Raw genomic sequence first — 20086 nt, 5'->3', positions numbered from 1 at the left:
AAGTGGCATCTGGGAATGGCATGTCAACTCTATGATCAATCCCCAGAGCAAGAGCATTTTATAGAAGAGGGTATGACATTCCCATGCTGCTTTTTTGATTCCTAAGAGGACTCTGGAGAACCACTCTGCACCAAAATAATTACCCGAGGAAGGGATCCTTTAGGAGCCTTGTCAAGAATAATTTGGTCTTCCCCAACAGCCTTCAGATGCAAGAATCAACCAAAGACATAAAACTCATAAAACCGAGTCAACTTAGTCCAGGTATTTAGGCGTTAACATTATATGATACATAGACTATCTGGTTTTAGGTTTAAACCTATAATAACTGATAAACCCCCACCTAATGGAAAATAGGCATCACCGGTGTAAACATATAAACACTGAAAAAACACCTTTGCAACCCCAAACTAAGTGCCATTCAAAGCAAGGAAAAGATGAGTGAAAGGGTCTTTTTTATTTCTTCCTGAAGGGGCCGTTACAATGTAACTTTGTTATACAAGGTAGCATCAAAAAAGACATGGCTAACATTATTCTGCTTGAGTTCTGTTGTTTAGAGATTTTACTAAAACATTGTCTCTTCTTCTTTCTGCTTTTTTAGTTTTGTGGTTTTTGGTCTAAAGCTGCAGTGTCTAGATGTATGTTTTAGGTAATATTTAGTCAATATATATAAAATTGAATGTATGTCAGTCTGTTTGTCCTTTATGCATTACTACACCAATCATCCGATCACCATGAAACTTTGGGATGTTTTCGATTACACTCCCGCGAAGGTTTCTGGCATACATTTTTTTTAAATATCGGCTCCCCCTGGACCCTCATAATCTCTCGAATACTGATGTACGCACCAGACGGAAAAACAACAAATCGTGTATCCACAAGCACTCGAATAAATAAACCGAATTAAAACACCATTCATCCGATCGCCATGAAACTTTGGGAAGTTGTTGAGTATACTCCCGTGAAGGTTTCTGGCATAAAAATGTTTAAAATATCGGCCCCCCAAGGCCTCCCAAATCTTTCAAATACTGATCTACGCACAAGACCGAAAAACAAAAAATTGTGTATCCACAAGCACTCGAATAAATAAATAGAATTAAAACAGCATTCATCCGATCGCCAGGAAACTTTAGGAAGTTGTTGAGTACACTCCCGCGAAGGTTTCTGGCATAACATTTTTTTTTATATCGGCCCCCCAGGGCCCTCATAATCTTTCGAATACTGATGTACGCACCAGACGGAAAAACAAAAAATCGTGTATCCACAAGCACTCGAATAAATAAATAGAATTAAAACGACACTTTGAAATGTTTTCCATATTAAAATGAATAAGTTTCAACCAAAATGACACAATGTAAATTGAATGTTATCATAACGAGTTTCCTTGAATTTCCTTTCTTCGGAGATCACAGCAACGCGCGACGGGTAAGCTAGTATTTTATAAACCGTAGAGAATCGGGAAATATTAAACTCATTTTGATATTTTGGCTGCATTTGATTTCACCGATAGGTAAAATGGCTGGTTTCATAAGAATCTTTCCTACTCTGTACCATCACATTTACCCACACACAGAAAATGGGTGAAATATTTTGATACATCAGCCCCCTTTTCTAGCGAGTGTGTATTGATTGTAAGTAAATTGCCAAACACCCCAGGTTTTAAACATTCAATGCACGATGTAGTGACAGGTATATATGTGAAAAGAATGGTGTCACCAAGCATCTGAGATAGTGGTGAAAACATGACATCAGACGTTGGGAAACTTGGAACGCAGTGTCACATGGAAGGCTGCTGAAAAAACTTCCTATCAAGTTCCATAAAGATTGGAGTGATGTTTGTATTTGCATTAATTCAGCTATGTACATGAAAAAGTTGTATAATGGCCTGTCACAACCAATACCTGAGCTGAAGTGCTTCCCTAAAAGAGATCCTTGTCACTTGCTAGATGGTATGCTGAAAGCATCTTTACAATCTTCAGAGGTAATGAAGAATACTATTGACTTGGTCCATTCTGGTGCAGTAAAATTGTTTTTGGAACTCATATATCCTGTGCACGCGCTATCTATACACATGCACTATAAGGGCAGAAGGCAAGCAATAATTTAAATTAAATTAAAATTCCATAAACACCTGAAAAACACTGTTTCTGTTGTTTGTAATGGCGCGAAAATGTGTAAACAGTTTTTTTAAGGTATTGAAAAAACCGGGGGAAAAAACACCAGAATTTACCAAATATAGAAACTGAAAACAGGAAAGCCTAATGATACATAATCAAATCTGGTCCATTTCTCTTGCACAATGGGAAATTAAACATCTTAAGGGACTTCAGATTTCACAAATGCCATCAATCCTGAGGATGGTCTTACGTAGTTAAAACTATAGAGAACGGAAAGTCAAGTCAGTTCCACTACTCTTCTCGGATATATTTACCATTATAACTAAATTTACAGCTCATGGATATGTCCTTCGAACTGTTTTTAGGTCTCGCCTGTCGATGCGCATGCGCATCGAGCTTGCGAGACTATTGCGGCTTAACCACTCTTTAACTAACAAGCAAGGAATCGTGGCGATTCCTTGCAGTGCCCGTGACTTTTAAGCTCAATGCGCATGTGCATTGAGCTTAAAAGCGCGTGCACATCAGTTCCCTCAGCCGCAATCGCCGTCTGTTCCCTCAGCCGCATTCCTCCGACACCTTTTGAAGTGAAGCTTAGCTTCACTTCAAAGGCCCCGGCTTCTTCACACCCACATGCCGCTCTCCCCGCTCCGCCCCCTCCCCTGCCCGCCGTGTGCATTTCTCCTTCACCCCCTCCCCACAGCAATGCCCTCCGTCTTGTTTTTTTTTTTTTGCATTACCAGCTTTTCAGTCTTTTTCCTTTGGGGGGCCTGCAGTGTTGTGTTTAAAGGCCTATATGATTAAGGCACACTGGCTTGTCTTCAGTCTGTATGACAGGGCACCCCCTCCCTCCCTTACGTTTGTAGTAATAGACAGCATGTGGTGAAGGTCACACGGAGGTCAGCTAATGGGACGCCTGCCCACTTCTTGCTCTGTGCATGCTCCGGGTGTGTGATAGTAAGCTCGACTCCCCCACCCCTCCCGGCCCCGTGGTTCTCTCTGAATACAGTGGGTGGGATTCTGAAACTGTTTACGGTGTTCCCCACTTACCATAACACACCCCTAACCACAGTCTCTCCTAATGTCAGTTTTCCATGACTGTCTTCTGCCCCTAAAAAAATCACTTTCTTTTCGTTAATCAGTACGGCTTTTAAATCAATTACAGCTTAATCTCTGCGCCACCAAACCACATGTAAGTCATCACAGTAGAATTGAAGCAGTCATTTTCGGTGCTTTGGAGGTGTTGAAGCTGTGCAGCCGCAGTGCAACCTCTGCCAGCAGGGCCCGCGCCTTCCAGGTCTCTCGGCACCATTATATTGCATTAAACGGAGAGTGTGTGTTGGATTGTTGGGACCTGGAGTTCGAGGTCGCCTTTTTCTTACCGCCCCCCCTCCCCCACTACAACTTCGCAATTTAAGAATGCAAACGGTATTTCCTGCCTCTCGGAAGCCCGGCGAGGACCCACAGGCGGCCGTTGTACATTTGTACCCTAAAAACCATCGTGTGAGGGGCAGGGAGACACTTGTGTTTGCACTTCGGTTGCCTTTGAAAAGAAACGCTGTCACCCTCACTCACCCTCAACACCTCACCCTCACTCACCCTCAACCCCTCACTCACCCTCACTCACCCTCACCCACCCTCACTCACCCTCACTCACCCTCAACCCCTCACCCTCACTCACCCTCAACCCCTCACCCTCACTCTCAACCCCTCACCCTCACCCTCACTCACCCTCAACCCCTCACCCACCCCCACCCACCCTCACCCTCACTCACCCTCAACCCCTCACCCTCACCCTCACTCACCCTCACCCTCACTCACCCTCAACCCCTCACCCTCACTCACCCTCAACCCCTCACCCTCACTCACCGTCAACCCCTCACCCTCACTCACCCTCACTCACCCTCACCCTCACTCACCCTCACTCACCCTCACCCACACTCACCCTCACCCACACTCACCCTCACTCACCCTCAACGCCTCACCCTCACTCACCCTCAACCCCTCAACCCCTCACTCACCCTCAACCCCTCACCCTCACCCACCCTCAACCCTTCACCCTCAACCCCTCACTCACCCTCACTCTCACTCACCCTCACTCACCCTCAACCCCTCAGCCTCACCCTCACCCTCACCCTCACTCACCCTCAACCTCACTCACCCTCACCCCCTCACACTCACTCACCCTCAACCCCTCACCCTCACTCACCCTCAACCCCTCACCCTCACTCACCCTCAACCCCTCACCCTCACTCACCCTCACTCACCCTCAACCCCTCACCCTCACTCACCCTCACTCACCCTCACCCTCACTCACCCTCACTCACCCTCACCCTCACTCACCCTCACTCACCCTCACCCACACTCACCCTCACCCTCACCCTCAACGCCTCACCCTCACTCACCCTCAACCCCTCAACCCCTCACCCTCACTCACCCTCAACCCCTCACCCTCACCCACCCTCAACCCTTCACCCTCAACCCCTCACGCACCCTCACTCTCACTCAACCTCACTCACCCTCAACCCCTCAGCCTCACCCTCACCCTCACCCTCAACCCCTCACTCACCCTCACCCCTCACACTCACTCACCCTCACCCTCACTCACCCTCAACCCCTCACCCTCACTCACCCTCAACACCTCACCCTCACTCACCCTCACCCACACTCCCCCTCAACCCCTCACCCTCACTCACCCTCAACCCCTCACCCTCACCCACCCTCAACCCTTCACCCTCAACCCCTCACCCTCACCCTCACTCACCCTCACTCACCCTCAACCCCTCAGCCTCACCCTCACCCTCACTCACCCTCAACCCCTCACCCTCACTCACCCTCACCCTCACTCACCCTCAACCCCTCACACTCACTCACCCTCACCCTCACTCACCCTCAACCCCTCACCCTCACTCACCCTCAACACCTCACCCTCACTCACCCTCAACACCTCACCCTCAACCCCTCACCCTCAACCCCTCACCCTCAACCCCTCACCCTCAACCCCTCACCCTCAACCCCTCACCCTCACAACACATATTGTGTTACAATAGGTGTCACATTTGCGAAAGATAAAACTATCTAGAGATGTAGCATAACGACCAGAGCTGCCATATAAGTCACGTAAATACAAAACATGTTGCATTCCAAATGCTATAGGTGTCACTCATCCATTTGCAAAACGAAAAATGTCAAACTCTTCTATTGCGAGACCTATTGCATTTTCAATGCTTGTTTTTAGATTGGAGTTGACATACATTTGTCTCACACGTGATTATTTTAACATGGACAAGCTACACACTGGACATGTGCGTCTGATTGCTGTTCTCTGTACCCCTACAAATGCATGTTCATCTGTAATATACATAAAGTAACTGCAATAGTTTTATTTTTGTATGCTTTTTATTTATGGTTTATTTCGTTCACTCTGTTACCCATGATTAATTCTGTTTATCCAATTCAATTGATTTGTCTATTTGCTTTAATACAGCTAAACACTTGATTGTGTTTAGGGAAAGAACGTTTTCAATTAGGAGGAAGAAACAAATTAATGTTGAAGCAAAAGGTCTATACTAGCTATTACTGGCCCTATACCACTCTACTGTTTTGAATTGTGTAGTAGCTGCCAGCATTGCTGTATTTTTTCAGAGCGCTATCAATCGACATGAATGATGGCCAGTCAGTATTTTAGTCACTCGCAGCCGAGTGTCCTCTTACCATAGGATCAACTGTAAACGCTAAAAAGTGAAGGAATAATTTTATTTTGTCCTGAAGTTCCTGTATCTAGTCCTTACCCTCTAGTATGGCAAAAAACATTTGTGTAACGTCACCTTTAAGTATGGGTGGTTTTGAAAGCTTCCAAGTTTAAATAAGTGAAAGCTCAGTAAAGTCTGCTCATTTTTATTTTTGATTCAAGAAATATTTACTCTTTGTTTATCATCACGCTTTCCAAAAGAGTGTCCTTTTTGACAGTCTGCGTATTTTTAGGTTTGTATGATTCAGTCTAAAGAAAATAAGGCACGCGTTCATTAGCAGGTTATTGCCAATTAGCTTTAACAGAATACAAAGGTCTTATTTTAAGGTCTCGCAGACCTAGCGCGCATGCACTCCTTGCTCTGCGATGCTTATTGTGATCAATACACTTTTAGAAGGGGACTTGAAGCCCCGCCTATGATTCCTATTGGCTTGTGTCAGAGCATGGGAAAAGGTGGCTTCTCATTGTAAAGGAGGCTTCTTAGTCCCTCCTGGTTACCGCCCAGTCCACTTTTGGCCTTGCTCACCTGGACTGGATCCTTTACTGGCAGCTTTACACGAGATGTTTTAATTAGTGTGCAAGCACTATTTTCTTTACTAAAGAATGTGGGAGCATGGCGGCCCTTGAATTTGCAGGGCACCCACACAGCACTCACTGGATAATGGTGGGCGCTACTTCCATGCGGTGCGCGCAATGTGCGCTTTCACTAAGCTGCGATGCCGAAAACTCGACTTTCGTCACCCGGTGCAGCGTCTGGCGCAGGACGAACCGCGGTCGGAGGAAGGAGTACAGCGCGCCTCAAGTATGTAGGTAACGATTGTTCTCTCTAGTTAGGTCACTGTGGGAGTTCCCGTCCAAGTTCATTGGAGGACCTGACACCACCTGACCAGGAAGGAGGGTGGATGCAGAGAGGAAGGCCTGCAGGTGGATTGGAGAGCTTCAGACTGACTAAGGAGGAGAGGGGAGGGAGCGCACAGCGGAGTTTACAGGATTGCCGAGTGAAAGCAGGCCCAGGGTACAGCCTTCAGACAGCATGGGGGGCACCAGTGACAAGAATTACTACGGGAAGCACGGTATGGCCTGAGTGGGGTGCCTCAGTGGTGGGGACTTAGTGGTTCAAGGTGGGCGGTAAGGCATCGGCATGTGCGATCAAGATGTGCCCCTGTAGGTGGGATAACCCTTCCCACCGTACCCACGCACAGCTGAAGGCTGATCGACTGCTAAGCTACCGTGCTTGGATTTCCACTGTGATCTGAAGGGTACCGAATGGTCTCTGCAGTATGCACATGAACTTGCTGAGCACGCTTTAAGTATTTACGAGACCGAGGAATGAGTAGGCGCTGTCTGCGTCTGTGAGCCTTTGGTGGCAGCAGAAGGGGAGAGTGCAGCATAGGAGGGTGCTCCGTTTGTCTACCTATTGAACAGTACCTATGAGAAGTCATTATTATATCACGGTGCAGCATGTTCTGCGGTTGGAGGGCTGCTTAGTTTAGAAGGGCCGAGTTATGTTCATATGGCAGGGTGTCACCTGCTGCTTGGAGCCATCAGATCGCCATGGCCTGCACCAAATACTGAACCCTGCCCATAAAACAGCACCTGCCCTCGCCAGCCTTGTCGATTTCAAGCAAAACAAACTATGCCCCAAAAATCGTACGCATCAAGCAATGCCGGTTCATCACTGAGCCCACGTTAGCGCCCCGCCCCGTACAGCCATGCATCACAAGCATTGAGCCCGCCCAGCCTTCTCAACTACACCCAACACTAAGCGTGGCCTGTTGCATTGTTTCACCAATCCAACACTGACCCACGCCCGCCCATCCATCCTTCAACCCAACCCACGCTCATCCACTCTTCAACCCATCCAACACTGACCAACGCCCATCCATCCACCTTTCTACCCGTCCAACACTGAGCCACGCCCATCCACACTTCAACACATCCAACACTGAGCCTCCATGATTCCGTTCACCTTTCACTCTTTTTTCTTTCCTTTCACCCTTTTTTTCCTTTCACTCAGTTTTCGTTTTTTGGTTTTACCTTTAGTCCTTCCTCCTTACAATTTCTGTGTCCCCTCCAACCTAATGTGAGCCACTGAAAACGAACTTTAAAAACCAAAACAGAGAGTGTCTCAGAATGTATTGCCTTGAGTACAGATTTTTATTTGCCAGAAGTTATGTGCTTTCGCTGAAGAATATTGCATACATTGCTCTTTTTGCGACTTATGCTCATGCTCAACACAGAAGAGAATTAAGAGACAAAGGGCATGGGTATATGCATTTCTGGTCTTTGTTGCCATGGAAGAAACTCAACTTCTTTTCGACAGAGAGAAGTGATAAATGGGTAGAAGTGATAAATGGGTAGACGTGATACAGCTACTGGGGTGTTATCTCAAGTTTAAGTAAGATCTGACTTGAAAGTCACAGAGGACTCATTGATAATAAATAGATGTTCTCATACACATTAATATGCTTACAGCTTATCCAAAAGGGAAAGGGCTCTCCAACTACATGTAACAAAAGAGCTGAAAATGGGTAACAGACTTTCAGAAAGTGCTGAATGAACCAATGGTAAATGTCAAACAGTGCCACAAGAACTGCAGATTGGTGTCAAATCAGAGGGTACAACATAGTTCGACACTAACTAAGCTCTGCAACCTTTCACACTCACTAAAAGCCAGCATTGTTCTACTGCCTAAGGACAATGCAATTACAACAAACGCACTCCTACTTTTGCCACATGGACATGAAAAATGGTACAATTGTTTAAGGGGTAGGCCGTAAGAATCGGTAGATGTATTAACATAAAAATAAGCTATCACTACTATTGAAATGGCGACTGCTGGGCTTGACTCAACACACATGGCTCCACTTTCACAAGAGGTTTTTTTCCGGCAGTCACGCAATTTCCATGTTTAGCAAGTTAGAGTTCTCAAACCAGGAAGGTATACAAAATAGAATACAAGTTTTGCTTGTTGGAAATTAATGGCAAATAGCTGTACCACTTGTCCTATCAACTAAGTACAGGACATGATTCATCAAGTGGTTTGATTTACAATAATGCTAGTAATACGGTTGGAAAAGACTGAATTGGAAATATTAGCGATGTCATTCAACTTAGTTATTCTACACTTTCACAACCACTGAGTGTAGGGAAACAGAGGTTCTATTGGACACAACTCAATGGATAAATCGGGCACACTTATGAAACGAATTTCCATAATTACTAGTAAAACGTTAATGGGCTTTACAAGGAATGTGTAGGACTACAACCGCAGCTATGACTAGTTTTGTAATGTTATCCTAGCACAGTGCATGGTAACTGGCTAGCAGAGTAGACACAAAACAAGGATGCAATGTCAGCTCCTGAAAACAAAGGCAGGGGTCTCCATTCAGCTCGTCTTCATCGGCTGGTATAGTTACTTACCTGTGAAATGCGGGCAGTTATGCTACAGGTGGCAGCAGGAGTTTCACAGGCACCTCAGCATAGTTTGCAGATGGGCACGGCCCTTGTGCATTACGCTCTTGACAACTCTGGTGTACGTGCCCACATTCTTACTTTTATAGATTCTGCACAATCAACAAAGGTACTCAGCACTACACTGAGAGACGTATCCAGCTCTTTTTCAGACAGTAACTTCGAGAGGCTGCATGAGCTGTTTGGGAAAGCAAACTCTGCTTGGGTCATGATGAACTTCCACAAAGGGTGCCCGAGAGTCAGGTACTCAGGAAACATGCTACACAGAGGAAATGAGGACAAGTAATCGGCAACAAGATGCACAGTATATCTCTTAGAAGCAGGCAGTAACTTAACAAACCACCTTTAACTTCAGCCTAGAGGACACTAATTCGAGGTGGGGTCACATGTCTAGAGAAATAACATTCCAGGCAATGTAGGTATACAAGGAAGATGGTCATATTAGATAGTGAAAGTGGCTGCACTTGCTTGGTTAACAATAGGACAAAAATAACATAAAAAGAGAAGGCAACACCAAGGAGGAGGATGCAGTGGGTGGTGAAGTTGTTGTAGCCGAGTAACCACGTTTACTGAAGTTACTCCGTCAATTCCTACACTTACAAGAACGGCACAAATGTGTTCCCATCTAGCGCTGAACTCTGTTAACTCTTTCTCATGTGCTCACATTTGTACAAGCAAGTGCACTGAGGCAATGGAGATACACTGATCTGGTGACGTTTGTTAAATGTTACAGAAAATGAGGAACCAACATTAGAACTCAGCAGTCCTGACTGATTTTACTTTCCGTTGCCAATGGGTTTTGTCTGAAATAAATATTTCAAGTCCTGGAACTGCGGTATGTCCAAAAGAAAAAATACTACAACACACTATAATGTTTCATAAAATGCTTAGTGTCTTATTCTAAGTGACGCAGACCCTACGGCGTGCCCCTCTCTCGCCCTCATTTGGTGACAATCCTAGTGGCTTGTTTACACCGCGTAATGAAAACCACAGAAGTGCGTCTATTTCCTGTACATTTCAGAGATTGTTCGGGACACTGCCGCGGACGACTTCTCGGTCAGACCACCTCACACCAGCACGCCATCACTCTGCAATAGCGCGCACAGACCTCAGCAAACAGCCACCGCCGAGAAACCTATCAGTGCACCAACAGAGGAGCCCTTCGTGCTCACGGAGTGAGAGCAGAGCAGCTGGGAAAGAGCCCGCGCGCGCACTCCATGCAAACGCACCTCTGCCGTCCTGCACAGCCTCCCCGGGCGGACAGCGACTCCTCAGCAAGGGGCCTCCGGGCCCTGCGTCCCATCTCACAACCGGCCATAACAACAACCCCGAAGCCGTCTCACGCCGCGAGCGTGCACATGCCGCCGGAGGACGTGCGCACACGGAGGCTTATCTTCCCTGTCATCTGCTCCTAATGACAGCTGACAAACCTGCCAGCAAATCCCCTTCCCTCGCTGCTGATCAGACAGACCCCGCGCCTTCCCTCCCTCCTTTAAAAGGCAGCACAGCAACCAGGCGCTGGAAAATTCTGCCCTGAACCCACCCTCCCCCACCCCATATTTGTGTTCCTGTGCCTGCTCTGAAAAGCAGCAATAGCAGCAGCTCCCTTTACACGGAGATAATAGCCGGCCCTACTGCAAGCCACGTGACCAGAAGCCGACATTATCGATGCTTTATGGTAATAGCCGCTTGAATAGGCCTCTCCCCTGCCCCCACCCCTGCTCGCCGAGGGGAGGGCAGAGGGGCCAGGCAGGGCTGGGAAAACGAGAAGGAAAATAGTGTGCACCTCCCTTTCACGAACTAAAGCTGTGCTCCATCTCTTACTTTACGAGGAGGGTACATATACAACCGCTCTAATACCTACATAGAAAAAGGCATTACAACATGCACCCATTTTTACTTGTCGTTGATCAATTAACACTCCACTAAAAGTCACATTACTCCTCGAGTGAAGAACAGATGTCATGCTGCAAAGACAATGCGTGCAAAGGGTGCTCGTTACTACTGCGAGCACACCACGCACAATTCCCAGTCTATTTATAACCACTTGGTCAATTCTGCAGCGCCTTTTTATCCCGAGTGCGACTTTTAACTGATATATTTTTTACGGATGCACCAATTTTCTAATACACCGACACAACTTTAGAAGATACTATATCTTGTGGATGGACATCTTTCATTTATGTCAAATACATGAGAGGAACATACTCCTCCCCTCACACACACCAAATAAAAAAAAACGTTTGATAAAAAAAAACGGATATTTGTTCTTAGGCACATTTGGCCAGGTAAAATAAACATTAAAACATACAACACAAATACACACTCCTCCAACAATATCATGATTTCAATAAAACGGGCACCAACATTCTTTATACGCACTTTACCACTTCATTTTCAATAATTTTCTTTTTAACATAACCTTTGCTCACAAGTACTTAGTGCAAAACAGACAAACGTACACTACGAAGGAGCTAATGCATTACTGCTTACTCCTCATAAACGCATTGAATAGTAAGTACTGTTCTACCTTTCTGTACTGTCTTACTATACTGCACACATTAAATTAAACCAATAACAAATGATGCATTGTTTTAATTTCTTAAGTTGGATAATAGAGCAGTATCTTCATGCACGTTTCGTATAATCAATCAGTGGACACACTGGGGGGGAAAAATCAGTGGGCTAGTGATGGGACTAGAAAAACCTTATGCCACAAACCGCGCGCAATCAAGCTACTCGCACATCAAGCTCCTCGCACTATATTGTACACCTATCCTCATCCCTATGGTTAGCAGATTAGTGTCGGCAGACTCGGCACTACTAGTTACCGATGTAAATTTGACACTGGTCATTGGAGATAACTGCACGGCATACACAGTAGCGCAGAGAAAATGAATGGAAAATAGAGAGGATACAAGTACCATAACGCCAATGTCAATTAAGAAACGAACTAAAAGACCTACGAGACTTAACAAGTACAAAAAAGCAGCCCTGGTTAAGTCAAAAGATCTGGCTTGCATTCCGAATCCTGTATTATATTTTAAAAACCCTCATGCAATGGAAATAAGCAATTGATTTTGGTATATAACGAATCTATGAGATAATAATTAATGTACGACGTATAAGTGTACTTTTCAGATGCAAAATAGGTCTCCATGCACTCCAAGGTACTCTTTAGGAGGTGGAAGGCTCCATCAAACTGCCAATAACAAAAGGTGAAAGAATATACTGAAATTTATAACATTCGGTAAGGTACAGACAGACCTATTGCTAATCAAGCACACTGAAGAGTGACAATGCCACTCTGTCACAGAGACATCTTTTTCGAATTTCAAGTTCAGTCTTGGGTCAATTTAATAACACTCAAACACCAAAAACAACGATGTGCAAAAGGGGCAGTACTAAAAAACGAGAATAAGAGCCTGTTTGAGCGTGTGCATTTCGACTACCAATGCCATCCCAGTAGTTTGAACATTAAGAAGGGTACCAGAGAGGCTTAAACCAAATCAGAAAGGTTGCTAAAGATGATGTGACTTCATTATGAGCTTGTGGTAGGCTCTTTTCCATTATGAGCCTGTGGTTATCAATGCCACCCAGCAGCAAGACAGGATACTGCTTGGAGTGCTGTTTTAATGCAGAGCTCTACTGCATAGGCATGAATATATCATACATGGCACACCCTAGTTCATGTGTGCATGCATCCCCTCACTAGATCCCTCCAAGTTAAATAAAAAAAAAAAGACAATTGTGTGCTCTAAACCTTATTGCTGAAGTGCTGGTTGGAGGGCATTGATAACTGAAAGACTACAGACTAAAATAAGGAAGTCACCACGAAGGAAGAGCATATCCTTAAAATCCAGAGTCTTTCACAAACCCACCACGTGTATGATTGCACAGCAACGGCAAAGCAGAAAGGGTGGAGAAGTATAAGTGTACTTTTCAGATGCAAAATAGGTGTACATGCACTCCAAGGTACTCTTTAGGCACTGCCCAGGTTAGGCAAATGCTTTTAAAAATTTGAATCACTCTGTTAGCAGAATTCATATGCACCAGCCCAAGAAGCCACACCAGCCTAAAGCACCCACAAGCACAAGTAAGAATGCCAGAGATACCGACAATGTCCTGGTGACGACTGATCCGAAAGAATGAAGAATGTGTTCCATGAAGAGTGTAGCAGTTGATGATATCATGAGGTTATCCACCTAGCAATGGTGCTCTTAGCAGCCACTTGGAAAGTACAAACAGTTGATGGTTTTAACAAAGAGGTCTTTGATTAGCCTTTGTTGGTCCAGTGATTTGTAAAAGTTTGCAAGTGGGTTGCCCAGTGTCATAATCAGTGGTCATGTGCAGTTTTGCAAACTTTTGCAGCTCATATATGGCTCCTGTCCAGCATCCAAAAATGTTCTTGATGACGCACCACACTCGAAGATTTACTTCAGTATGGACATTGTGACATGTGGCCGTGCTCAAAGAAACGCTTAGATATACTGGGATATTCCACTGCAGTGGACTACCGATCGCCAAATTCTATTGTTTGCAGATAATTTATCACACTGAAATTAAAATAGTTTTGAACCGAATAAATCTGACGCACTCAATTATAAAAACTGATGGTATTTGTAGTTCAGGATGCTGGTTTAACATTTTCAAAGTAGTCTGAAGATGGTCTAAATGTGGAATTATTCCACAAAGAATAATAGCGCCACACAGGAATAGTCTATCCTGATGGATAGATTGGTTTGCAAGGTATTTTGTTTAAATGGAAAGGGGTATCTTTAAATAGGGATTGGACTATAAGGCAACAATTTCTTGAGTTAACAGCAAACTTATTTAGCCATATTTTTAAAGAGCAAGTTATTGGCTGATACAATTGGTCTCAGTAGAGTGTTTGTTGGCTACCTCTGTACCTTCGACAGAAAGTAAAATATCAGTATTGGGAGATGTTGGTAAATGAGATAACTTTTAGTGGCATCATCGATTATCCATTCATGTGATATCATTGATTATCCATTCATGTGAAAAATGTTACAAGATCTGCTGTAATTGTTTGGTTAATTCTGGTGTGGGATGATATGGAAGTTCTGAAGAGCAAGTTACTTACAGTCGGTGATGCTTTTTCTATTGACTACACTACCTTACTCCAGATTCCTCACTGTCTGGCAATCCCAAAGCACGACACTGGATCCAGAATTTCAACAAAAATGCTTCTGCATGCTAGCAGGTGGTGCTGTGCAGCTCTGAACCAGAAGGGACGGAGCAAAGGAGCCTGTAAGTGCAAATTGCTGGCATCAATTTTTTGTCTCTTTCTCTTCCTGGAACACTCAAGTGCAAAACGTAGAACAATTGCTGGCGACTGTGTGCTGACCTCTAACTAGGGCAAAACAAAAAAAAATAGAATGCTGAACAAATTAAATCGCCCCCAGTCACAGCTCTGGGTTTAATCAATCGTTTTTTTGCTTACCACACCACCTTTTGGACCCAGCCACATGCAAATCAGTCTGGACCCTGCTCCTCAAAGGAACAATCCAGCCGGAGCTCCCAGGCCAGGTCCTCCCTGGATCGGAAACTAGCATACTGGGACCCGTTTCAAGGTATCAACACTCATCAGCCAGACTAGGTTGAATCCACTAGCACAGTGAGCATGGGACCCACATCTGGGCATTCCCTTCCCACTTAGGCTAACTAAAGAAAAAAGAGCAAATGATGGACGCAATGCTGAACAACTCAAACATTCAACCTAGTCACAGATATGTGTTTAATCCATAGTTTTTTGCTCACTATGCTAACCTAACTATGGCTCTTTGTAAATGTTAAAGAGGTCACTTACTAGACCAGGAAAGATGGAGGGCAGTGAGGAACCTGGGGGTAGATATCCACCAGAAAAAGAGTTACCAAAAGTAACTTATTCTTCTGATGGATACTTTTAAGCACAGATTACTCATTTTATGAATAGATACCAATGCAGTACCTCCCAAAGGTGGAGGGTCTGTGGAATGGACTCAAATAAAAAAGTGCTGCAGAGCCCAGTGGGCGAAGTAGTGAGTCGTGAATGCATGAACCGATGCCCACACCACTGGCTGGAGATGTGAAGCACAGACTCGCCCCCCTCAAAACACCATTGGAACGGCCCTGGTGAAATGAGCTCTCAGACCTTCAGAGGGCTGCTTCTTGGGCACTGCATAGCAGACCTTGATGCAGAGGCATATCCACATCGATAGGGTTCTCTTCTTCAATGCATTGACTTTCTTTTTGAGGTCGATATGAGAACCTAGCACCCTTTTTGGATCAAGGTGATGGAACCACTCTTTTTTCGATAGGTGAGGAAGAGCACAGAATGCTTGCAAATTGAAGAACACTGGAAGGTGTCACTTTAGGGAGGAAGGCTGCCCGAGTTCTGAGCACAAACTTGTCGGGAAGCATGGTGGTTAAACTGGCAGCACCCCTCACTTTGCACGCGAGGCAAACTGACGTGATGGCAAAAAGTTAAACGGTTTTCAACGTCAAGAGCCTTAAAGAATAACTGTGCATAAGAAGCCTTAAGTAGCAATTATACAAAGGCTCAAAAGGGTGTAAACATGGAGAATTTCAAAACCAGATTGAGTTCCTATTGAAGATCACAAAAGGTTTGGAAGAAAATTTGTCAAACTTTTGATGAAACTTACCACAAGTGGTGAATAAAACAATGGAGATTGGGCATGTAAACACAAGAAGACAGAGGGCTAACATGTAACCCCTTCACTGTACAATCTGCACGGATGTGTGGATAAACAAAAGTCCAATAAAAGGACATCAGGAAGGTTGACCTGCGTGGACTAGATAGTCTAGGCACTACACAAGGCCACAAATTTATCACATTACCCAGTGTACATTTACATTTTAGAAGGGCATCTGACAGCAAGAACAACTTCGACCACTTTGGTTGGCAAATTAAACATTCAACTGCTGCTGTTCAATCTCCACACATCGAGGTATAGGTTGTTGAAATTCAAGTGTACGAACCTGCTAAGACAGGAGATCCGTACAAAGTGATAGCTGTATCGCAGGGCAAATGCTCATGCAAGAAGCTCTGGGTACCACACTCTTCTGGCACAATACAAGGCAATGAAAATGAGTTGGCCCAAGTCCTTCTTGACCTATTTTAGTACCTAAGGGAGGAGAGGTAGCAGTGGTAATGTAAAGAAAAGTCACTCATTTATTGCAGCTGAAATGTGTCCCCTAGTATGTGCCTCAGGGGAAACTCTAGAAAGGAAAACTGCAGGTTGGACAGTGGTATATAGATCCAGCCAGGACTCCCCCCACTTACCAAAGATTCCCTACACCACCTCAGGGTGGAGATGCCACTAATGGTCTGTCAGATGATACCTCCTCAGTTCGTCTGCCCTGGCATTCAGTGACTTAACTAGGTGGTTGGTGACCAGAAAGATGGTCTGGTTCAGTCACTTCTAGAGATGTAGAGCCTCTTGGCACAGGTCTAGTGTCCCATTCCACTCTGCTTGTTGCAGTACCATAGAGTGGTACTGTTGTATAAGAGAACCTGTACCAACCTCCCCTTGATAGATGACAGGAAGGCTTTTAAGGCCAACTGTCTCACCTGCCACCAGCTTTCCACTAGAGATCTTTGACCCGCACTTCCACTAGGTACCCCCCCACCCATCAGCCACTATTGTAATCTCTGGGACGGAGGTAGATTGGTCTGCTGCACTTCATGCTGGTATCTGCCAATAACCGCTGCAGATCCCGAGCTGTTCTCTGCTAGACCAATATTGGCCCCGAATCTGAGCCCACTGAAACTGGAGGTTCCAATGCAGGTTCCTCATGTGCTATCATGCTTATGGGATAAGGAGGATGCATGAGGACAGGAGAACAAGTAACGTCGGGTCCAAAACAGCATAGAAAATTAAATTACATTAACAGATTAATAAAGTATATAAATAAAGCAGCAAAATGTACAACTGAAAATGTTAAAACATTTTTTAAGTGTGAAGAAATTTGAAATTGGAACCTAAAAATGAATTTAGTATCCTCAGATTGATTTGTGGGAGCAGTGCATCAAACAGAACATAATATGGACGATGAGTGGCTTCAATTTAATTTAGAAATGTTCCAACCATTCTATTAAAATTTAAATATTGATTTTTGTTATATTTGTTTGTGAATTAAATTATTATTTGTGTATTTGTCTGATTAATGGTTGTATCTGTATTTTATGTGGTTTTGTGGTTCAAATTATCGAAAATGCTTACTTCCATTAATGACTCGGTGGGAGTCCGCAGATTCCAATGATTCAGTGTGGTCTGTGAGTACCGATAATGATGAAGTGAGGGTCCTCAGAAGTCAAATGATTAAGAGCCACTTATCTTTGAGATCTCCAGCTAGGGAGGAACTGTTGAATCATGCCTTCTACCGAATAGGCATGGGCAGTTGAAGATAATATAAAGTGGATTGCTAGCCGTTGCAGAGGGGTATTGGTAACCTGTTGTTCTACTGCCCAATAAGGGGCTTGTGGATGTCACGTCCTTCGCCACAGCCACAAAAGCACGGAACTATCTGCTGTACAACTGGTTTGGAAGACTCACATTGCCTACAACCTCTTGAATAGCCTCTGATTTTTTTAAACTTAAAAGTACATTGTTTCACTGACACCAATTAACCCAAAGAACGTGTAGTAGATAACATATAGGGTTACTCGGGACAGATGACGAGGGAGAATAGGTGTAGGGGGATGAGCAACTCCCCCTTCACTATACTGATAATGCACTGTACTTGGATTTGCAAAATGCCAGTGGGCTAGACATGTTCTTTGAAACAGAACTCCACAAGCACATGGGCCACCCACGGAATAAAGTGCTTGTTTGCAGTGATGGTTCGGAGGAAAGCTGAGGTGCTCGGTCTGCAGTTCCCTTCCATTGGGACAAGAACACATGTTCGGACAGAAACACTCCTACAAGGGTCAGCATCATTAGAGTCTTTCCTACCAATTAATAATGCCCTTACTGAAGCTTTGATGGCAGCATTGTCCAAGATTTGTTCTTGCCCATCAGTCAGCTGGCAAAGTAGCCTGACGACAATCCAAATAGAATGACATATTTGGTAAAATGTTTGCTTCTGCAAGCTTGCCTCATAGGTCCCTAAATGTTATATATTTAGGCAGGTACAAGCATGCTCTGTGGGATATGGCCAGAGATCTTGCCTGTGTTCCCCTAGATCCTCAAAGCTTTTCTGTGTCAAACAGTATATGATAGAGTGAAGTGTGTAATCCGTGCAGGCCTGTATACTTTTTGATTGCATTGGCAGAGCCATTGTCACCGGTGTAGTGCATAGAAGGCAAGCATAGAAGAGGTCGACCAGCTTCTCTAGTGGTGTACATGCAGTCATCCTTACTGGGTATATCCTTCGATTGGCCCAGAGTGTCCAGGGAAAAAATTTACCCAGGCTGGAAAGGCTTAAAGAAAGGTTTTTGTACAGGTCAGCAGGCAGAGGAGACAGCGTTGATGTGGCTTTTCTTGGTGAGCTTGTTGTCTAGAATGGTGCCATGGTTGCGTGGGTGATCTGAGTGGGTGCTGGTCTTAGTTCAGAGGTCCACCAGGAGTAGTTCCACAGGGAGGTGGTGTTGTCGAAGATCAGCACTACCGTTTTGTCTGTGTTGAGTTTTAAGCAGTTGTTTTTTATCCAGTCGGCGATGCTCATCATGCACCTGCCAATTGTGGCCGTCAAGATGGAAGGGGCTTTTGATAGTGAGAGGATGAGCTGGTTGTCGTCTGCGTAGAATATGATGTTCATTCCATGGGTTCTGACTATATCGGCCAAGGGTGTCATGTAGATGTTGTACAGTGTAGGGCTGAAGGACGAGCCTCGAGGGACATTGCAGATGATGTTCTTGGGTTCTGAGGTGAAAGGTGGTGGGTAGATTCTCTGGGTTCTTCTGTTGAGGAAAGAGGCGATTCATTTGAGAGTGTTTTCTTGCATTCAGATGTGATGAAGCCTGTTGATGTGGGCGTGGTGGGATATGGTGTAAAATGCTGCTGAGAGGTCGAGGAGGATCAGGGCCACTGCTTCTCCCTGGTCGAGGAGTATTCTGATGTCATCCGGTTCAGCAATCAGTGCAGGTTCGGTGCTGTGGTTTGTGCTTAAGTTCAGATTGAGAGGAGTCCAGAACATTGTTGATTTCAAGGTGCTCCGTGAGTTGGCGGTTGATGGCTTTTTCAAGAACTCTGGCAGGAAAAGGGAGCAGCAAGATGGGACGGTAATTCTTGAATTCGCTGGAGTCAGCTGAGGGTTTCTTGAGAAAGGGTTAGACTTCTCCATGTTGCCATGCTTCAGGGAAGGAGGCATGATTATGGAAGAGTTGAAAATGGCGGTGAGCTCGCTGATGATCATTTTGCTCCAGAGGTTGAAAAAATGGTGGGGCAGTGGTCTGTGGGAGGTCCTGAGGGGGCGGAGTTCATGATGGCTGTGGAGCTTTGTGTGGTGAGCTGGTCAGGAGGTGGTTGAATGTTGCATCAGGGTCTGCATTCATCGGAGCAAGGAGATGGAGGGTGTCCGCGGCGGTGAGTTGGGGTTCAACATTTTTGTAGATGGTGGAGATCTTGTCCTGTAAGAAGTCTGCTAGGGAGCTGCAGAGTTCCAGAGAAGAGGTAATGATGTTTTCAGTGGCTGAAGAAATGGCTAAATCACTAACAATGTTGAAGAGTTCTTTGCTGTGGTTAGAGCTGGTATCGATGCAGTTGGCCAGGGCGTCCCTTTTAGT

At 45.0% G+C, this 20086-nt stretch overlaps 1 protein-coding gene across 12 annotated transcripts in view; it reads right to left on the bottom strand.

The window, feature by feature from the left end:
• NCOA2 (nuclear receptor coactivator 2) overlaps positions 1-20086 on the bottom strand; it is a 1089938-nt gene that overhangs the window by 638148 nt on the left and 431704 nt on the right. Inside the window, exon 1 of one of the 12 annotated variants that reach the window (XM_078687174.1) lies at positions 10566-10727. The exons of the other annotated variants lie outside the window; for them this stretch is intronic. The gene's annotated coding sequence lies outside the window, so the exon portion shown is untranslated. Of the gene's footprint in view, positions 1-10565; positions 10728-20086 lie in introns of those variants that run through there. 12 annotated transcript variants of the gene reach the window in all.

The sequence above is a fragment of the Lissotriton helveticus genome, chromosome 4_1, assembly GCF_964261635.1.
Source record: "Lissotriton helveticus chromosome 4_1, aLisHel1.1, whole genome shotgun sequence".
NCBI lineage: Eukaryota > Metazoa > Chordata > Amphibia > Caudata > Salamandridae > Lissotriton > Lissotriton helveticus.
Note: the sequence above shows the minus strand (reverse complement) of the source record. Positions and strands in the feature narration are given on the sequence as shown.